The sequence below is a fragment of the Bufo bufo genome, chromosome 1, assembly GCF_905171765.1.
Source record: "Bufo bufo chromosome 1, aBufBuf1.1, whole genome shotgun sequence".
In the NCBI taxonomy this organism is placed as follows: Eukaryota; Metazoa; Chordata; class Amphibia; order Anura; family Bufonidae; genus Bufo; species Bufo bufo.
In genome coordinates this window covers 686,866,937-686,876,596 of record NC_053389.1, presented here as the reverse complement: position 1 = coordinate 686,876,596, position 9,660 = coordinate 686,866,937, and positions in this window count along the sequence as shown.

The following is a 9,660-nucleotide window of genomic DNA, read 5'->3' as shown; positions in this document are numbered from 1 at the left end:
AATTGCATACATCCCTCATGAACGGATCCGGTTTTATTATGTCTTCTATAGCCATGATGGATCCGTCATGAACACTTTTGAAAGTCAATGGGGGCGGATCCGTTTTCTATTGTGTCAGAGAAAACAGATCCGTCCCCATTGACTTACATTGTGTGCCAGGACGGATCCGTCTTGCTAGGCACCACAACTCGGACAGAAAAAGCATTTTCCTGTCCGCGATTGGAATGCAACCAAACGGAACGTTCAGTTCAGTTTTGTCCCCATTGACAATATATGGGGACAAAACTGAAGCGTTTTCCTCCGCTATTGAGATCCTGTGATGGATCTTAATAGCGGAATTGAAAACGCCAATGTGAAAGTAGCCGGGGGGGGGGGGGACTGCTACTTTTTATAATTCCTTCTTCCTCACGGTCTCCTGCAAAAAAGCTCTGCATAGGTTAACTTGGGAGAGACTTTTTATAAGCAATTATCTTTAGAGACTTGGCAGGTTCTCTCATGGATCAAATAAAAATCTCTCATGGTGTGAGTCATTGGGAGACAGCTTTTCTTATGTTGGTATTATGCAATTATACACCTATGCTATTTGCTAAAAATTGATAATTATTACCCCGAGTCCTGTTGAGGGGATGCAGCAATCAAGGAACTTATTTCCACATGCGGTGGCTGTGCCCACAGGTTCTGGATCTCAATATTTGCTTTTATGAATACAGGAGGTCATTTATCAAACTGGTGTAAAGAAGAGCTGGCTTAGTTGCCCATAGCAACCAATCAGATTCATCCTTTCATTTTCCGAAGGAGCTCTGAAACATGAAATGTGGAATCTGATTGGTTGCTATGGGCAACTAAGCCAGTTCTACTTTACACCAGTTTGATAAATGACGCTCACAGTGTCAAATTTCTTGATTTCACCTTCATTAGCACTGTGCTTTCAGGATGCAAATCATTTTCCATTTAGCTTAGAGGTTGTATTGAGTCATATTATCCTTGCTGTTCGCATAGTCATTGTCAAAAGATGGAAAGCCCTGATCCTTCTGACTTTAAAATAAGTCATACACTCCATGCTACTTAGAATACCGTATTTTTCGCCCTATAAGACGCACCGGCCCATAAAACGCACCTAGGTTTTTGGGGAGGAAAATAAGAAAAAATTATTTTTTTTACCAAAAGTGTGCTTTTGGTTGGTTTGGAACTAATGGTGGTCTGTGGATGGCACTATTACTGGGGATCTGTGGATGGCACTTTTTTGGGGGGATCTGTGAAGGACACTGTTATGGGGGATCTGGGGGTGGCACTGTTATGGGGGATCTGTGGATGACGCACTGTTATGGGGGATCTGTGGATGATGCACTGTTATGGGGGGGGGATCTGTGGATGACACACTGTTATGGGGGATATGTGGATGACACACTGTTATGGGGGGATCTGTGGATGACGCACTGTTATGGGGGATCTGTGACGGACACTGTTACAGGGGGGATCTGTGGCTGGCACTGTTACAGGGGGGATCTGTGGCTGGCACTGTTACAGGGGGGATCTGTGGCTGGCACTGTTATCTGTGGCTGGCACTGTTACAGGGGGATCTGTGGATGGCACTGTTACAGGGGGATCTGTGGATGGCACTGTTACAGGGGAGATCTGTGGGTGGCACTGTTACAGGGGGGATCTGTGGGTGGCACTGTTATGGGGGATCTGTGGGTGGCACTGTTATGGGGGATCTGTCGGTGGCACTGTTATTTATGTGCCATCCACAGACCCCCCACCCCATAACAGTGCCATCCACAGACCCCCCCAGCCCATAACAGTGCCATCCACAGACCCTCCCACCCCTTAACAGTGCCATCCACATATGTTCCCCATAAAACTGTCATCCACAGATCCCCCCGCAGCTCCAGTGCTGCAGTATACAAATATAAAATGTCTCATTCAATAAAAAGTGATTACACATGCCCCCTCACTCCTAATATTACCGTACATCCTAACAGCTTCTGTACAACCCAGGCAGGTAGGCCGGGCGGCCGGCGCGTCACTCACTGACGTCACTTGCCTGCGCCGCCTGCTTCATTCATAAAGTAGGCAGCGCAGGCACGTGACATCAGGGAGTTACGCTGCCGCCCGCCCGACCTGCCTGCATTCTACAGAAGCTGTTAGGATGTACGGTAATATTAGGAGTGGGGGGGGGATGTGTAATCACTTTTAATTGAATAATACATTTTATATTTGTATAGTGCAGCACTGGAGCAGCGGGGCCGGACTACAGTGACTGCACCGTCCCCTCCGCAATTGCTGACCCCAGCTCCTCCTCCCAGTCCCTCCCCGCTCTCGCATATATCGCAGCCAGCAATGTGAAAATGTCAGCATTTGCCCCATAAGACGCAGGGGCATTTTTCACCCATTTTGGGGGGGTGGGGTGGAAAGTGCGTCTTATGGGGCGAAAAATACGGTACCTCTACTCAGTTAGATTTCCTGGAAGGTCATCCTCCACTGCTTATCCACCATGAACACTTTTTCAAGCCGTTGGAAAACCATCACTGCTTCGACTGGGATACCCTGGTTCTGGTTATGCTGATACTCGTCCCTCGTCCTTGGAGGGTTCGGTTATATTTGTGATAGATATTTGAAAAATGTCTTTTACTTTTCTTCCTTTTTTGTTGGAACCAAGGCTCTCGTTTTGGGTCTTTATATTATTTGTATATATAGGATACCGTTAATCACTTTCATCATATATGAAAACCTTTGTTTTGAAAATTTAGATAAAACATAAATAAAAAAATAACAGCATACTTGATGCTGCTCCACCAAAAAAGGGATCATTTTTGGACTGCTTTTAAAACCAAGCCATCACTAGAAAGGAGCGTATGTATAAACATCGGCAGGCATCTGCGCCCCCCCCCCCCCCAAAAAAAAATGCTACAGGCATCTATCCACAAAAAAGAATATTTTGGGACCTTTTATCAAATAAAAAAAAACATAAAAGTATGACAGTGCAGTGTGTTTTAAACAGGCTGTTTGTTACCATTGGCAAACATGCATTTACATAACCATATCTGTCAAATGGGTTGGATGCAGTCCTGGGACACCCCAGACGACTTCTCAGGGCAATGGGGAAACTTTCAATTTGGGCTGAATTTATTCAGACTGAATCGAGCATGCAGATTTGATAGATTCGAATTTTAGGAACTTCTTATTTACTTCTCCAGCAAATGCAAATTGAACCATGAATAATGCAACCTGAATAACATTTCTGACTTCTGATGCAATGACTCACATTTACCATTGTGAGTTTGTCTTGTCATAAAATGTACCAAAATTTGGTGCATCAACTTTTAAAGGTATTTACGAATCAAAAGGATAACAAGATAAATATACTCTACTGAGCTCATCAAGTTGGCATGGTCATATGAGAAAGTTTGGTATAAAATTCTGTTCCAAAGTAAGCCAACCAACAGATTGTTTAAAGGGGTTGTCCCACGAAAAATATTTTCCAGTTTTCAAACCAACATTTGCATCTAAATACTTTTCTATTTGCATGTAATTAAACATTTCAACATAGCCACTGAGTTATTCAATAGAATTTATCTGTAAAGCGCCACCTGCTGTTTGTTTTTTTTCTTATTTCTTTGACCTGCTCACTGAGATGGCCGCACATGCTCAGTTTCATCCTTCTACTGCGTCCTGAGCTGTGATAGGGAGAGCTGAGACACGCCCCCTGAGCTGAAGCAGAAAAGACACTCCCTTGAACTGTCAGCTTGATATAAATCTAGCAGAGCAATGAATGGGGAGATCTCTGGATCCATGTGAGGTACAGGGCTGGTTCTAGCTTTGTTAGAAAGAGGTTATCATGTACTAAATGATGTCTGATTTTTATTTTTTACATTACTCATAGGATAACCCCAAATTTCTCATGCGGCATCAGCCACTTGGCTAAGGCCTCTTTCACACTTGCGTTGTCTGGATCCGGCGTGTACTCCACTTGCCGGAATTACACTCCGGATCCGGAAAAACGCAAGTGTACTGAAAGCATTTGAAGACGGAACCGTCTTCAAAATGCTTTTAGTGTTACTATGGCACCCAGGACGCTATTAAAGTCTTGGTTGCCATAGTAGGAGTGGGGAGCGGTATACTTAAAGTCCGTGCGGCTCCCGGGGCGCTCCAGAATGACGTCAGAGCGCCCCATGCGCATGGATGACGTGTCCATGCGATCACGTGATCCATGCACTTGGGGCGCCCTGACGTCACTCTGGAGCGCCCCGGGAGCCGCACGGACGGTAAGTATGCTGCTCCCCGCTACACTTTACCATGGCTGCCAGGACTTTAGCGTCCCGGCAGCCATGGTAACCATTCAGAAAAAGCTAAATGTCGGCTCCGGCAATGTGACGAAACGACGTTTAGCTTAAGGCCGGATCCGGATCAATGCCTTTCAATGGGCATTAATTCCGGATCCGGCCTTGCGGCAAGTGTTCCGGATTTTGGCCGGAGCAAAAAGCGCAGCATGCTGCGGTATTTTCTCCGGCCAAAAAACGTTCCGTTCCGGAACTGAAGACATCCTGATGCATCCTGAACGGATTTCACTCCATTCAGAATGCATGGGGATAATCCTGATCAGGATTCTTCCGGCATAGAGCCCCGACGACGGAACTCTATGCCGGAAGAAAAGAACGCAGGTGTGAAAGAGCCCTAAATTCCGTGCATACAGTGTCTACATTTTAGACAGGATTATTAAATATTCTTATACATCCCCAGCAGCACATAAATACTGTTCTGGATCACATATATACTCAAAAGAAATATAATTATGGCACATTGGTAGGTACTGCTTTTTTGCTTTCTTTTAAGGTACAAGTACTGCTCATTTGCAATCCTTGGGTGATACACAAGGGGTGCCTAAATATTCTGTTCGTCTATTTGTTCTTAGCATTTTTATTATTTGAATTCTATCACTCATTCCCTGTCCATGGTGCTGACACAAATAATTACACATGCATAACTAATCCCTGTCTCCATAGCTATAGTAAAGATTGACATGCTTGATCCCATAAACTTAACACCTCATCACTTTCAGCACCTGCTACTGCATTTTCAGTTTCTCTTTTAATTAAAAATTATATACTGTGTTTCAACTTGACTGTCCATATTGTGCAAATGAGTTGATGTCAGATAATGTTTGTGCAGAAGACCTTCTTGCAGTAGAGACTCAAACACATCTAGTTACTGCTTCTGAGATTCCCTTAGTAAGAATAATTCCTACTTTGAAAAGCAGACTTGCTGTAGATGCCAGTTACTTCAGAACCTGAATCCTCCTCTAGCCCCATTAGTAAAACATATGAATGTCAGATCAAAACAAATGTCCCTAATTACTATGTTTCCCCAAATAAAAGAGTATACTGCTCAGTACATCCTACTGGTAGAACACAGAGGTTCTTGTTCATAGGTATATATTACTTCAAAGAAGCAGCCAATTCTAAGCCTCAACTATTCCCCCATGTACAAAGCAGTGAATGTTGATTATACAATTAAGCTTATTATATGGCTACAGTACAGTTCATTCACAGGATGTAACATACTAACATAGCAACACAGTTGGTACAGCTGAAAAAAGACATACGTCCATCCGCTTTAGTCTATTGTTCTGCACCGTTGAATCAAAGCTGTAAGATTTAGGATTGTGAGTGAATTGTAAAGTTTTAATTAGGCTTGAGCAAATCGAGCTTCAGATCATAGATCCGAAGTTGATTAGTTAGCAGACTTTGCTGTTAATGCTGTTTCTGTACAACATTAGGGTACATTCACACGACCGTAAGTTTTTTGCAGTCCACAACTTGCGGATACGCAAAACACGTATACCGTCCGCATGCGTTTCACATTTTGTGGACCGCACTTGATCGGCGCTATATAGAAAATGCCTATTCTTGTCCACGATTGCGGACAAGAATAGGACATGCTTTATATGCTTTTCGGGGCCGCGGAACGGAACAACGGATGCAGACAGCACATTGTGTGCCGTCCGAATCTTGCTGCACCATTAAAATGAATGGGTCAGTACCCATTCCGCAAAATTGCCGATCCATTTATATGGCCGTATGAATGCACGCTTAAAATGTATTGGCTCCATGTAGCCAAACTTCGTCTCGGCTGAAGTTGCGCGAGACTTCAGTGAATGACTTCGGTATTCCTATCTTAGTATTAGCATTTTAAAATAGGAATCCAAAGTCGTCTTCTGTACTGGCTGGTACCTCGGAACCAAAGCCCACTTCAGAGCAACGGGCAGGGAGCAAAAGAGTATGGTTTTTCCCACAGATACAACAGGCTGGGGTTGAACACAATGTGTTTGTAATATATAATGATAGATAGATAGATAGATAGATAGATAGATAGATAGATAGATAGATAGATAGATAGATAGAAATTGTCAGAAGATACAGTGGCTTGTTTTGCAGTTGAACAAGCCTGAAAAAAATTCTCTCTTTTATACGGGAGTAGCAGTACAGTTCAGATGTCCATCTCGGTCCCCAACGGCTACAGGGCGGCCAGCAAGATGTGAAAGCTGTTTTTCTTCCACCATATCTTGTTGTATCAGCATGAGCATCTGCTCTGAGACAAACATCTAGTGGATGACATTGTTCATGCCGCAGTTGTCCCTACTGTGAAGGGCCTTAGTATGTGAAACACGTCTTAGATGAGCTGCCACTGCCTGACCTCAAGACAACATATTCTCCCTGCTGAGGTGGTCTGGTGCATGACATGACCATTCTTTGCTGCATAAGCATGACTGAAATATAAGGACAGTCTCTTGGATATGGCCGGCACCCTCTGCAAACCATGGTACTTTTTCAAAAAGCATTGCACCACTAAATGTATCAGGTGTGCCACGCAGGTAGAATGCTTTATTTGCCCGAAATGCAGCACAGCCACAATGTCCCTACCATTGTAGACCAAATTGCACAGTGAGAGATGGCAGGGAGACAGCAAGATGTTTGCTGCTTCATACACTTTAGCAACTAATCGGCTATGTGACTGGACAATGTTCATCACCTCTAAAACAGCATGGCAATACTTCACTTTACACATATTATAGAAGGGAGGGGGATTGAGAGCAGCACTCCACCCTGCTACTGTTGGGGATGGGAGGATGTCCATGGAGGAAGAGGTGGAGTAGATGGATAAGCACCTGGTGTAGGAACCAGACTGACACAAACATTATGGTGTCAATACTATCTGTTATGGTGTTTCCTTACTGCTGCCTTGAAAAACTTTGCCCCGGTGGACCATGAAAGACAGCTCGTAACAGCTGTTCCATGTGTCCACGGTGGTGTGCACTTTGCTGGATCGCAACAATTGCAAGGAACAGACCGAGTCCCCTTCATCAGTTTGCTAAAGAAAGCAAAATCCACTAAGTAGTACAGCAGTGACTGCACCACCAGCAACTTGCCCAGGCTGGAGTTAAGCTTGCATACCATTGGATTGCTGGCCTCGCAGTTTTTTCCTGGCTGCACATTCCCTTATGTGTGGCTGACAATGTTGCTGAGTAGGAGAAGTCTGAGTGGGAGAAGCATTAACTGATGATGATAAGGACACATGTTCAGCATGTGGATGTGGCCTGGTTGCTGCCAAAGGAGACCTGGAGAAGGAGGATACTCTTTTTGCACTGGCTGGCGACCACGTCTATTTTCCAATGGAATATGGTGATGCCGCTGCCTGTGCTGCAGTAGAGCTGTGGTGCCTACATTTGTGTTTGTATGCCCACGGATTTTAATCCTGCAGATCTTGCACATGGCCATGCTTTTTTCTCTACTGTGAAAAAAAAACTGCCAGACAGGAGATGCCTAACAGCATCTTAGGCTTAGCTTATGTCTAGCATATTTTGAGTAGTGTTGAGCGCGAATATTCGAATTTCGAATTTTTTTCTCGAATATCGCAATTTCGAGATTTCGCGAATATTTAGAATATAGTTCCAAATATTCGCGAAATCGAATATTCGTATTTTTTTTCGAGAAAAAATAAAATTAAAAAATCGTACGATTAATTTAATCGTACGATTTTTTTTTTCCTGTATAAGGCAACGTTCCTATGACTATGGCTAGGCTAATAATCGTATGATTAAATTAATCGTACGATTTTTTTTTTTTTTCCTGTATAAGGCAAAGTTCCTATTACTATGGCTAGGCTAATATGTGTATTTTACGAAATTTCTTAATATTGCTCTAACTTCGTCTTTTAGAATATTCGTAATATTCTAAAAGACGGAGTTAGAGCAATATTACGAATATTCTAAAAGACGAAGTTAGAGCAATATTAAGAAATTTCGTAAAATACACATATTAGCCTACCAATAGTCATAGGAACGTTGCCTTATACAGGAAAAAAAAATTAAAAAATCGTATGATTAATTAATCGTACGATTATTTTTATTTTTTTCCTGTATAAGGCAAAGTTCCTATGACTATGGCTAGGCTAATAATCGTATGATTAAATTAATCGTACGATTTTTTATTTTTTTTTCCTGTATAAGGCAAAGTTCCTATGACTATGGCTAGGCTAATATGTGTATTTTACGAAATTTCTTAATATTGCTCTAACTTCGTCTTTTAGAATATTCGTAATATTCTAAAAGACGGAGTTAGAGCAATATTACGAATATTCTAAAAGACGAAGTTAGAGCAATATTAAGAAATTTCGTAAAAAGCACATATTAGCCTAGCCATAGTCATAGGAACTATCACCTATACAGCTCAACTGAGAGCACAACGGTGTTACAATAATTATATAAAAAAGTATAAAAACAAAGTAAGCTCCAAACCAATAAGGGACTAGTATCCCCCCATACACAATAAAGCAGTATCAACTTGGTGGGGCGCATATAGCAGTACTAGCATCCAGAGCATAAATACACAAACACTCCAAACATATGAGGGAGTGCAAGCCTGGGTGCCGCCCACACCAAGCAGAGACTGCAAGGAAAGAGGGGGGGGGGGGAAACACAGTAAAGTGCAAGTGCAATGAATACCTACTGACCCTGGTCTGAAACAGCCGCCCGACGATCAATTCGCAAAATGCTTCCTTGTAACGGTCACGTCCACACACACACAGGGGGAAGGGTAGTGACCACTGCGCTCCACCCTCACCCCTGGCCCTGCCTACTTGCCTCACGAGTCCTGATGACAGGGGACAACTGGACGGCAGTCCCTAACTTAGGATATGTGCAGGGAAGACAGACAAGACAAAATACGGAACATGAACGGACCGGGTCAGAACCAAGAGAGCTACGCAGTACAACGGATTAAGCAAAGAATGGTCAGGAGAAGCCGGGGTCAAATACCAGGAGAGTAGCGAAGTACGAGAGGAGTCCTAAGAGAGTAGTCAGGTGGGAGCCGAGGTCACAATACCAGGATGTATGCGCAGTACAGGAGGAGCAGGCAGAGGATCGTCAGGGAACAGGATCAGGTAAATATTCAGTAGTCCAACAAATAGCCAGGAACCTAGAAATTAACAGGCAACCTGTAGCCAGCAGGCTGCCTGTATTTATAGTGGGGAGTGAGGGTCATGTGACGTGGCCAGCGTCACATGACCGACAGACCAACCAGTCGAGCACCGAGTGATCAGCTCGGCGCTCAAGACAGACTAGGAGCAGGGAGCCACCCAGCTAGTAAAGCCGGCCTGGGAATG